The following is a 13,145-nucleotide window of genomic DNA, read 5'->3' as shown; positions in this document are numbered from 1 at the left end:
TTTTGTGTATATGATAAATAACGCCCTTTGAGCGAAAGGGAATCCGGTTCCTATTCCGGAACCAAGCAGCGGAACCGTTTCAATAATCGTTCTCTCGTTTCTCAAGCGAGTGTTCGACGGGGTAACCCAAAGTGGCCTGAAGACGCCGCCGAGTGGTCCGGGAAGAGTTTTTTTTTCTGCCTGAGCGTTCGAGTTCCATGGAATCCTATAGAAGGGAGATATGGTTCGGAACGCGAAGAGCACCGCATTTGCGGCGGTGTCCGGATACTCTCTGCGGACCTTGGAAATTCAGGTGAGGGATGTACGTGGAGATGTCGCGCCGGCTCGTACCCATATCCGCAGCAGGTCTCCAAGGTGAAGAGCCTCTAGTCGATAGAATAATGTAGGTAAGGGAAGTCGGCAAATTGGATCCGTAACTTCGGAATAAGGATTGGCTCTGAGGACCGGGGCGTGTCGGGTTTGGACGGGAAGCGGATGCGGCCGGTGCCGGGCCTGGTCGATGTTCGCGCGTGTCTCCATCGCAAGGTGGTCTCGCGCGTCGTGCTGAATCCGGACCCGCGTTCCGGCCTTTCGCGGATCTTCCTAGCCGTAAGTCCTCGTCGGTTTCGTCTCGTGCGCGATCGGCGCGGTACTGTACGACCGCCGTTCAACGGTCAGCTCAGAACTGGCACGGACAAGGGGAATCCGACTGTCTAATTAAAACAAAGCATTGCGATGGCCCTCGCGGGTGTTGACGCAATGTGATTTCTGCCCAGTGCTGAAGTGACGTGAAGAAATTCAAGCAAGCACGGGTAAACGGCGGGAGTAACTATGACTCTCTGACGGCCTTACGGCTGAAAGAGCGGCACGGAGGCACGCGCGACTATTCCCAGCTCTGGGCCTCATTTTCTGCTCAAGAGATCAGAAAGGCCCGTATCGATCTTCGAACTGCGCCAGGTCCTGACCGCATTACGCCTGACAACTGGCGTAGTATACCCCTGCAATCCATGGCGGACCTCTTAAACGAATGGATGAGGATAGGCTAAATCCCAGAACTACTGCGACAAAGCAGAACTATCTTCGTGCCAAAGAAAGAGTAGCCTGCGGGCCCCGGCGACTACCGGCCAATTTCAATTGCGTCGATACCGCTGAGGCATATCCATAGTCTCTTGGCTCGGAGAATTTTGAATTGTTGCCCCCCGGACTATCGTCAGCGAGGATTCGTCCACGCCGACGGCTGCCTAGAGAACACAGCGGTGTTGGATACGGTTCTGGGGGATAGCAGGAGCAAGTTGCGGGAATGTCATGTGGCTGTGCTAGACTTCTCCAAGGCCTTTGACATAGTGTCGCATGAGGCGCTTGTCAAGCTACTTGTAGAGAGAGGCCTACCCATGGCTTTCTGTGACTACGTTGCTCGCCTTTACCGAACAGCCCTCACTATGTTGGCGACTTCGGAGGGGACGAGTGACCCTGTGAAAGTGGGGAAGGGAGTTCGGCAGGGGGACCCGCTGTGTCCGATTCTGTTCAACATGGCGATGGACATTATACTGGCTTCTTTGCCTCCAGGGGTAGGGTACCGTCTAGGAACGGAGATCATCTCCGCCCTAGTGTACGCCGATGACTTCGTGCTAATCGAGAGCACAAAGGCGGGACTCCAGGAGTCCATCGATGAGGTGCACAGGGTTGGAATGATGATGGGCCTCCATCTGAACCGTTCGAAAAGCGCCGTGCTTTCGTTAGTGCCAGATGGACACAGCAAGAAGATCCATTACATCGCCGAAAACACCTTTAAGGTGGGCGCGAAGTGGATCAGGCAAGCCACTTGTGTGGAAAGATGGCGCTATCTCGGAGTCGACTTCACTCCGGCTGGATCAGTGATGTTAGAGCAAGACATAAAAAAGGCCTTACAGAACATAACAAAGGCCCCTCTTAAGCCGCAACGGCGGCTAGAAATCCTTAGAGGGCACCTGTTGCCCCGATTCCTACAAGGTCTCGTACTTGGGAAGGTGACGGACGACAGGCTAAGGGTGCTCGACATCGAAATCCGGAAGGCGATTCGGTCATGGCTAAGGCTCCCATTGGATACAGCTGTCGGATATTACCACGCGTCTGTTAATGACGGCGATCTAGGCGTGCCCTCCTTCCGTTCGGCGATTCCTGATCTCATCGTACGTAGGTACGGTAGGTTGGGGGCGTCGGATTGGGGGGCTGCCGCAGCCGCCACTAAATCCAAAAGGGCTATTAACAAGATGCGGTGGGCAAAGAAGCTGTTATCCAAGTTGTCAACGGTTTGCCCGAAAACAGGCCAAAGGTCTATCTCCCTGTATTGGAAAGAAAAACTGCATGGATCAGTAGACGGCTATGAATTACGGGAGTCGTCGCGGGTTAAAGGATCCACCCACTGGATTCGTGCAAAATGCCACCAAATAACCGGCCGCGATTACGTGGACTTTGTTAAGTGCCACATTAATGCATTACCGTCCCGAATTAGAACCACTAGGGGACGCAGATCAGAGATTTCGGAGCCTGAGTCGAACTGCCGTGCAGGCTGCATGGTCAGGGAGACGACGGCTCATATAATACAAAAGTGTTTCAGAACACATGGCGGCCGGATAGAAAGACACAACAGGGTAGTGAAGATACTCGCCTCGGCGTTATCGGAGCAAGGGTGGACCGTTGAACTGGAGCCCCACGTCCAGACTGGTGGTAAAGGACTTAGGAAGCCGGACATCATTTGCAAAAGGGATGGTGAGGGAGTTATCGTTGACGCACAGGTAGTCTCCGGCCAGCGCCCGCTCGATCAAGCCCATCGTGAGAAGCGTAATAAATATGCCGAACACGGGGACTTGATCGAGAGGGTACGCAGCCGTTTGGGACTGTACGGAGCAGCAAAGATCAGCGTTACCTCTTGCACCATATCCTGGCGCGACCAACACATTATCGTCGGATAACGTCGCGCACCGACCCGACATTCTAGACGTCGCGTTACTTAAGAACGTAACGCTCAATGTAAATTCAATCGAGGTTTTTCACGAATTAGAGTCAGACCACCGGCCCGTCGTCCTAAATCTAGGCCCACCGGTTAACTTTCAACCACCGACGAAAACAGTGATCGACTGGCAACGGCTTGAAAAGGATCTCGAGTCTATCAAGTCCGACGACCTTGACCTTATACCGGACGTCATCGACTCGGTCAACACGGCTCACAGTGCTATCTCTCATGTGACGTCACATATACAGAATAGGATCAAGGCCTGCTCCAGGCAGGTTCCGACGATGCAACCGCATCGCCTAAACCTGCCTCCAGAGGTCAGGAACTTACTCACACAGAAGCACAGAGCCACTAGACTTTACGATAGGTATCCGTCGGTCGAGAATAGGCGCCACCTCCGCTACCTACAGCGGGTGGTACGGGAACGTATCGCGGAACTCCGCGAGCGAACGTTAGGACCGCTTGCTCGGCAACCTTAAGCCATTACATGTGGCTTTCTGGAAGCTGCCTCCCGCGTTCAAACAGGAACCGCCCACTGTCATGCCTCCTTTGGACAGACCGGGACTGCAGCCGGCGCTCGATGACGATGAGAAGGCTGAATGCCTCGCCGATAGTCTCGAGAGTCAGTGCTCTCCAAATGCAGCAGCCGACCCGACACACGTAGACGAAGTTGATCGTGAAGTTGAACGTCGCTCCGCTCTGAGCCCTTCAGGCGATGTAATAAAACCCACCTCTTACGAAGAGGTGAAGCTAATCATTAAGGAGCTTCACTCCAAGAAGGCCCCGGGGCCCGACACTATAAACAATAGGGTTCTTAAAATCCTACCCTCGACTCTTATTACTTTATTGGTTACCATTTTTAATATTCTTTTGTCTAATAGCGCGTTCCCCGAACAATGGAAGGATTCCATTGTTATCGGTATCCCAAAACCCAATAAACCTAAAGCTAATCCGAGTAGCTATAGGGCTATTAGCTTAATTAACTCGATCCGCAAACTTTACGAAAGATTAATTCTCGCGCGTCTTAATCATTATATCGCGGAGCTCAACCTGATACCCGACATACAGTTCGGATTCAGAACCGCTCACTCGTGTCCCCAGCAGGCTCACCGACTCACCGAGTACATTCTCGTACGGCGTCAACTTCACGCTACCACGGCAGCCGTGTTTTTCGATGTCGCGATGGCATTCGACAAGGTATGGCACAACGGCTTAGTATTCAAGCTGTATCAACTGGGAGTGCCAGACAGGCTCGTGCGCATCATACGAGCCTACCTTACTGATCGCTCCTTCCGATATCGAGTAGAGGGCACCCTATCCTCACCTAGACCCATCAGGTCTGGCGTGCCACAGGGTTCAGTCCTCTCTCCCACTCTTTTCTCGCTCTTCACGAGCGACATTCCCAAGTTTCCGAGTGTCCAGCTCGCTCAGTACGCTGACGATACGGCACTCTACTTTGGCTCCGCTCTATTGAACCGCTCAACCTTGAGCAGGAACATTAAAGTGCTTCAAGCCGCCGTCGATGAACTGGGCAACTGGTTCAGAAAATGGCGGATTGAAGTGAACCCCACCAAGAGTGCAGCGGTACTCTTCGGTAACGCGAATAGCATCCGCGCTAAAAAACGACCGACCGACGTCATTAAATTGTATGAAACACCCATACCGTGGGTGAAGGATTACAAATACTTAGGAGTCACGTTCAACAGCAATATGAACTTCAAGAAACATATTGATACGGTATGCAATAGAGCCCGATTTGTCCTCAGTCGCCTTTATCCACTTGTGTGTGGGCGAAGCAAACTTCCGCTCAAACACAAAGTGACGCTGTACAAAACCATCGTACGGCCCATACTGTCATACGCAAGCGTCGTTTTCGCGCACACCCGACCGAGCTACTTACGTCGTTTGCAAGTAGTTCAAAATAAATTCACGCGCATGGCAACCGGAGCCCCGTGGTTCATCCGAAACGTTGACCTTCACCGCGACCTAGAGCTTCCGACGATAGCTCAACACTTTAAAGAGATCTCGCGACGCTTCTTTGACAAGGCGCCTAACCATCCCAACATCTTGGTTAGGAAGGCATGCGGGTACACCCCCCTTCACCATAGTCTCAACCCAATAAGACGTCCCAGACACGTAACGGTAGACCCGGATGACGATATCACCATCGCGAACGCGACACCCACAAACAACAACAAACAACACCGACACAGACACGCACACACCGCCTTCGCAGGCGTAGGCGCGGTCAACCACCGCAAACCACTGGCACTCGTCGCTCTGACGATGGCCAGCGGCCCGCACCCTAGATACACCACACATTGTTTTGATACCCGACGAGACGTTAGTCCTAGTCCTGTAATCGCTTCACTACACTCACTCACACACGGACTGACTGACGAACTGACATACACCACTTACACAATCACAAACACACTCCACAAACAGACACAAACACAAACATACATGCACACAAACATTTACACTACGTACATACATACAAACACACATACATACAATCATAAACACATACATACACACTTACATACATTACACAAAACATCACCACAACTCGCCGGCGAGTGTGTTCTTATCAACTTTTCATCTTTCATCTTCATTTTCATTCTCTCTCCTTCCCACAAGCACACAGCCGGTCTGAGGTTCGAGTCTCCTTAGGAGACGCCCCGCGACTGTTGTTGCGTAGTCTTTGCGGCCTCCACGGCCCACGTCCTACTTCGCTGTGAAAGCCAGGGCTGCTAACAGCACAGAGGAGGTTTTAGTCGGTATGGGGTGTCCGCTTACGCGGATACTCGAGTCCGACATATTACGCCCCGTTGCGGGGCGTAAATACGTAACCCTATTTCCTCCTCTCAAAAAAAAAAATTCTGGCGCGGTGTATGGAGCAGAGCATCCTATATGGATCTTAAGAAACTGCTGCGGCTGAAGGAGTTGTTCTTCGATAGCGTTTCGATTGTTGCGTTGAGAGGGTCGTGTATGAATTGGACGCGGTTCAATCAGATGACCGAGAACCGCTTGAGCGATCGGCCAGAGTCAGGGCCCGGGCTCCTGCGGTAAGGGTTGACGCCGGACCCGCCGGTTCTTCCCGCCAGTTCTTACCCTGGGTTGCAAAACTCAGGAGACTGGTCCCCAGTAGAGACATCGAACCGGACCACGGCGAAATTTTCGCAACGTCAGTGGGGGGGGACAGTGGTGTCCTCGGGGATCCATAATGATTACAAGTAATCCTTTTGTGAAATCTTAATGATCAAAATGGATTGGTCACGAAACACTGACGAAGCGGAAGGAAAATAGCCAAATGCCTCGTCATCTAATTAGTGACGCGCATGAATGGATTAACGAGATTCCCGCTGTCGCTATGGAGGAGGGGAGCTCACTGGGTATCAGTGCCCCTCCATTGGTGTCGGACTCGTAGTGGCTTGGCGTAAATGGGATGTAGATCTTTATAACCGAAAGGTTGACAAGTCCTTGGGAAGGGGAGTGTCCCTATCTACTATCTAGCGAAACCACAGCCAAAGGAACGGGCTTGTGAGAATCAGCGTGGAAAGAAGACCCTGTTGAGCTTGTCTCCTTACAATGCTCTGGCATTGTAAGGAGACATGAGAGGTGTAGCATAAGTGGGAGATCGTTCGCGGTCGTCGCTGAAAAACCACTACTTTCATTGTTTCATTACTTACTCGGTTGGGCGGAAGCGGTGCGCGGTCGATAATATCGGCGGGCGTACGGTGTTTCGTTCCAAGCGTGCAGAGTGGCGACGTGGCGGCAACGCTCGTCGCCGTACAACTCCCGCGTGATCCGGTTCGAGGACACTGCCAGGTGGGGGGTTTGACTGGGGCGGTACATCTGTCAAAGAATAACGCAGTTGTCCTAAGGCCAGCTCAGCGAGGACACAAACCTCGCGTGGAGCAAAAGGGCAAAAGCTGGCTTGATCCAGATGTTCAGTACGCATAGGAACTGCGAAAGCACGATCTATCGATCCTTTAGTAAAAAGAGTTTTCAGCAAGAGGTGCCAGAAAAGTTACCACAGGGATAACTGGCTTGTGGCGGCCAAGCGTTCAAAGCGACGTTTCTTTTTCGACATTTATCTTTCGATGTCGGCTCTTCCTATAATTGCGAAGCAAAATTCGCCAAGCGTTGGATTGTTCACCCATCAAAAGGGAACGTGAGCTGGGTTTAGACCGTCATGAGACAGGTTAGTTTTACCCTCCTGATGGCGTGTTGTTGCGATAGTAATACTGCTCAGTACGAGAGGAACCGCAGTTTCGGACATTTGGTTCATGCACTCGGCCGAGCGGCCGGTGGTGCGAAGCTACCATCCGCGGGATTATGCCTGAACGCCTCTAATGCCGAAGCCAGCCTAGCCGAATCCGGCAAGGATATACTCACTGTGAAGCCCCGAGTGTCGGGAGGCTCTAAACAATGTGACTTTACTAGTCGCGTTTTATTCGTAAGACGCGACGTCGAAGCCCATTTGGAACGCGACGAACGGTGCGAGCGGTATTAACACGTGCACCACGGCGTCGAAGTTTCGAATTTACCTCAGTTCGATGTCGGGGCTCGGAATAGTCTGTAGACGACTTACGTTCCTGGCGGGGTGTTGTGCTCGGTAGAGCAGCGTCGTGCTGCGATCTGTTGAGACTCAGCCCTACGCCAGGTGATTTGTCCGAGGACGCATCGTTGCCGAGCAGAGTTGTGTGTGTGCAAACGAACAACAGCCAACATAATATTATAATAACATAATAATATAATATTATCATGATATTTCGTCGTAACGGACGCGTCACGCGATTTCTCATGATTATAAAATTTTACAATATATTATTATTTATTATAGTTGAAAGACGTGGTTGTTGTATACGGCGAATACTCTAATGATAACGAGTACGATCATTTTCAGGTTATTATGTCGAGTTGAGTGTTGTGATAATAAGTGTACATCGCCGTCGTAGGCGGCGGCGGCTCCGGTGGTGTTGGGCGCGCTGCGCAAATTCCAAAAGCGAGTACGATCGGCCCCAAAAGCGAGTACGGTCGGCCCCAATAGCGGGTACGGTCGATTCCTCAATCCTCCGCGAGGAGCGCAGCGCTCCCTGTCGGTCTCCCCGGACGGATATCTCACTTACTTGTTTTCTCCAATAACGAGTACCGCCGAGCGCGAGGAGCGCGGCGCTCCCTGCCGGTCTCCCCGGACGGATATCTCACTTACTTGAATGGAGGACCGAATAGCGAATTGACAAAAACAAAACTATAATCTAATGCACATGAACAGGAACTATATTATATATAGATAATTCGTCGCTTGACGAATTAAGCTAAATTAAGAATTTATAACAATTATTCTTGTTTTAACTTTGTGACGTTGTAACTTTTAACATAAGACTAACCACTGGGCTATATGAGTCGTCAAATTAACAAGATATTAACACAAATTTAAAAAAATGTTTGTGGTGAAAAATAGATATTAGCCGATTCTCAGTCCTACTGTATATGCATATAAAATTTGGTAAAAATCAGTAAAGCTGTTTCGGAGGAGTAAGGTAACTAACATTGTGACACGAGAATTTTATATATAAGATTAGCGGACAAGACAGACGTTGTCCTATACACACGTCTTAAATTTAAAAAATCGGTCCAGCTGTAAGAATGTGTTCACTAACATACACATGAGCAGGAGAATTATATATGGAGTTCACTGTCAACACACATACAGAAGAATTATATATATAAAGATAATAATAATGATAATTATGCCTTAAGCTAATATTAGAATAATATTAAGACATTCACTGATGCTTAAACTAATCTTCTGCCTCGAAATCCGTCTGTGTCCCTTTTTCAACAATGGCTTCCAACTGTAACCATTTTTCTCTGTCCATTTCCAAAATTGAAAATTTACTATTTATGGTAGAGGAGGACAAACGACCGTACTCGTCACCTGATGTTAAGTGATCAGCGCCGCCCTTATTCTCTTGCAGCAACAGAGGAATCACAGGAGCGTTGCCGGCCTTTAAGGTGCGCGTGCTTTGTGCGCTTTTGTGCGCGCATTTTTTAAAGGTACCCATGTCGTACCGCCCTGGGAACACCGCACAAGGAAGCTCATTCCACAGCTTGGTAGTACGTGGAAGAAATTTCATTTAAAACCGCGCTGTAAAAGAACGCCACACTCCGAGGCGGTACTTCCCGCTGTGGCCTTTATTCCATCAATAGATCTTCTTGTGGGCCCACCTCCCATCCTTCTCTTGTTCCTTGTACACCAGAACATTATAGTTTTTGACCAATATTCGTGTCCCCTAATAATTGCATGTTCTGTCCGTTTTTTTTTTTTTTTTTAATTAAACAAATTAAATTATTAATTTATCATAAAAATACCTCAGACAAAAAGTGTAGATCATAAAATTATCTATAAAAAATGTACCGATACATTTTTTCCTACGAGCCACCGTTTTTGAGATAAAAACTATTCAAAAACTTATAAAAACGCGCTAAGTACACTACCTCATAGGTGGCGTGGAAACTAACTTTTTGAATGTAATACTAAGTATTGATACATTTTTAATGGATAATTTTACGATCTAAAATTTTTGTCCGAGATACTTTTATGATAAAACTAACCTACCGTTTTGCTAAAAATCGCGAAAAACGAATGTGAGTAAGTAAGTAAGTAAGTAAGCAAGTAAGTAAGTAAGTAAGTAAGTAAATAGGTAAGTAAGTAAGTAAGTAAGTAAGAAAGAATTTTGATTTGATTTGAAATATATTTTTTTTCGGAGGTTTTTTGTTTGGTTTCGGAGGGAAAATGAAATGTACATGTCGCGCGTTTATAACTGAAAATGATCGTACTCGTTATTAAAAAAGTTTAAAAAAAAAAAATTAAAAGATCGATTTTTTTCTTCGAAGCCGCAATGCATATTTAATATTATGTAATTAATAAATAGTTAAATCAAATCAAAATCACTTTATTCACATATCAGAGTTTACACGTTCATATCGTTCGCGTGCACCACACATACGGCAGTCGGCGTCGAGAGTTGAGTCCGTAGCGAACGGTTCGCGACGCCGAATTCAACGCCGCTCAAGTTTTTTCTTGTAAAAAGAGTGAAAAACGCACGCGAGAAAATACAAACGCACAACACCTGCTGCTGTTTTATTATTCTCGTCGTCGTCATCGTCATTCATATTTTATTTAATATATATTTATATTTGAGTAAGTTTGTGAATGCGCGCAATGATAACGATGATATAACAATACGGTACTCTCGGGGCAGTTGTATGTCTGTGTTTGTGTCGCGCGTTGTTTTATTTGTTCTTTTTTTACAATATAAAAAATGAGACAGACTCACCGCGCTGTGTCGTTCGAGCGTTTTCGAGTTTCCCTATGCGGATGATATTTGATTTGGTGATTTGAAAGGTTTTTTGTGATTTCGTTTCTCATAATTCCTCTCTTCACTCTTTCTATGGTATCATACACTGCGGCGATCCTCGTCACGTTGAAAGCGATCGTGAAAATTTTTTTGCGCGCACCAAGACGCCGACTGGGCTTCGACGGTTTCCCTCTGTTAAGATTTTTAACGTGAGGGCCCGCAAGCCGGAACGCGTCGCGCATTTCACGCGTGCGAGACGTTCACGCTCCTCTCAAGCACCGGGCGTCGATCCGATTTGTGATCACGACGTGTACCGATATTAATACGTTGATACCGCTTCTATTGCGTGTCATCATTTTTATTATTACCCGAAGGGACTCTCGTTACTGAACTTTCATAACATACAATCGGCCCATCGCCGATTTATGATTCGTTCAACGCGTATGCCTTTGAGATATATAGTATACAGTGCGCGAACGGATATCTCACGATATGTTCAAGATGTCATAGTCGCGACGCCCTAAGGGGAGATGACGACGCGTGACGCGCTGAGCGCGACAACAATCGTTGTTTGCAGCAGTTCCCTGATTGATCCTGCCAGTAGTTATATGCTTGTCTCAAAGATTAAGCCATGCATGTCTCAGTGCAAGCCGTATTAAGGCGATACCGCGAATGGCTCAATATATCAGTTTTGGTTCCTTAGATCTTACTCAGTTACTTGGATAACTGTGGTAATTCTAGAGTTAATACATGCAATCAGAGCTCTGACCAGTGATGGGATGAGTGCTTTTATTAGATCAAAACCAATCGACGGAGGGCCTCGCGTCCGAAGTCGTTAATTTTGATGAATCTGGATAACTTTTGCCGATCGCATGCGTGGTGGATCGCATGCGGTACTGGACGTACCGGCGACGCAACTTTCAAATGTCTGCCTTATCAACTTTCGATGGTAGTTTCTGCGACTACCATGGTTGTCACGGGTAACGGGGAATCAGGGTTCGATTCCGGAGAGGGAGCCTAAGAAACGGCTACCACATCCAAGGAAGGCAGCAGGCGGGGAGGTAGTGACAAAAAATAACGATACGGGACTCTTACGAGGCCTCGTAATGGGAATGAGTACACTTTAAATATTTTAACGAGGAACAATTGGACGGCAAGTCTGGTGCCAGCAGCCGCGGTAATTCCAGCTCCAATAGCGTAAACTAAAATTATTGCGGTTAAAAAGCTCGTAGTAGTAAGTAAACTGACACGTCTGCGGAGCATATCGTCGGTGAGCCGGCGGTAAAACGCCGGTTCAATATCAAAATCCTATCGCGGTGCTCTTCAGTGAGTGTCGAGATGGGCCGACAATTTTACTTTGAACAAATTATAGTGCTCAAAGCGGGCTCAAAATGCCGCTTGAATATTTCGTGCATGGAATAATAGAATATCATCTCGGTTCTATTTTGTTGGTTTTCAGAACTCTGAGGTAATGATTAATAGGGATAACTGGGGGCATTCGTATTGCGACGTTAGAGATGAAATTCTTGGATCGTCGCAAGACGAACATAAGCGAAAGCATATGCCAAAGGTGTTTTCATCAATCAAGAACGAAAGTTAGAGGTTCGAAGGCGATTACATACCGCCCTAGTTCTAACCGTAAATATGTCATCTAGCGTTCCGCCGACGTTACTACAATGGCTCGGCGGGCAGCTTCCGGGAAACCAAAGATTTTGGACTCCGGGGGGAGTATGGTTGCAAAGCTGAAACTTAAAGGAATTGACGGAAGGGCACCACCAGGAGTGGAGCCTGCGGCTTAATTTGACTCAACACGGGAAATCTCACCAGGCCCGGACACCGGAAGGATTGACAGATTAACAGCTCTCTCTTGATTCGGTGGGTGGTGGTGCATGGCCGTTCTTAGTTGGTGGAGCGATTTGTCTGGTTAATTCCGGTAACGAACGAGACTCTAGCCTGCTAAATAGGCGTCGTCATTTAGGTGTGCGCGGCTTCAGGGTCGCGCAACTCACTGGCGGCGTATTAAAATTGAAACGCACGAGATTGAGCAATAACAGGTCTGTGATGCCCTTAGATGTCCTGGGCCACACGCGCGCTACACTGAAGGAATCAACATGTTCTCTCTGGCCTAGAGGCCCGGGCAACCCGTTGAAACTCCTTCGTGCTGGGGATTGGGGTTTGCAATTATCCCCCATAAACAAGGGAATTCCTAGTAAGCGCGAGTCATAAGCTCGCGTTGATTACGTCCCTGCCCTTTGTACACACCGCCCGTCGCTACTACCGATTGAATGATTTAGTGAGGTCTTCGGACCGACACACGGTGGCTTCGCGGCCGTCGGCGTTGCTGGGAAGTTGACCAAACTTGATCATTTAGAGGAAGTAAAAATCGTAACAAGGTTTCCGTAGGGGAACCTGCGGAAGGATCATTAATGTGTAACGGTCGCGTGCGCGAGCGTTGTCGCCGACACGCTTCGCTCACAGCCGACTGTTGACGATGATAACGTCAATTACGTGTCAATCACTGATTATTTTCGCGCTCGCGATGTGCTCTCTGTGCTCCGTTGTCGCGTTTGCCGCGCGCGCGCTGCCGTCTCCCGCCGCATGTGGGGGGTGTCCGGCAAGACGTCTCCGGCACGACGCTTCGGCGGGCGCGGTTCGCATGTACGCGACGCGCGTGCGTCTCGCGATGCGCTCATGTCGAGTGCGAAGCGACTCGAGATCACGACGTACGCGCAATGCGTGCGTCACATAATATTTTATAACACACAGAGATCGTTCACGTATTTTCTAAATATAAAAACTAT

General features: G+C 48.6%; 1 pseudogene; it reads left to right on the top strand.

Annotated features, from left to right (window-relative positions):
- LOC126970746 (large subunit ribosomal RNA) overlaps window positions 1-7,652 on the top strand; it is a 9,566-nt pseudogene extending 1,914 nt beyond the window's left edge.
- Window positions 7,653-13,145: the final 5,493 nt, after the last annotated feature.

Source organism: Leptidea sinapis, chromosome 21 (assembly GCF_905404315.1).
Source record: "Leptidea sinapis chromosome 21, ilLepSina1.1, whole genome shotgun sequence".
In the NCBI taxonomy this organism is placed as follows: domain Eukaryota; kingdom Metazoa; phylum Arthropoda; class Insecta; order Lepidoptera; family Pieridae; genus Leptidea; species Leptidea sinapis.
This window is presented reverse-complemented; position numbering and strand designations above follow the sequence as displayed.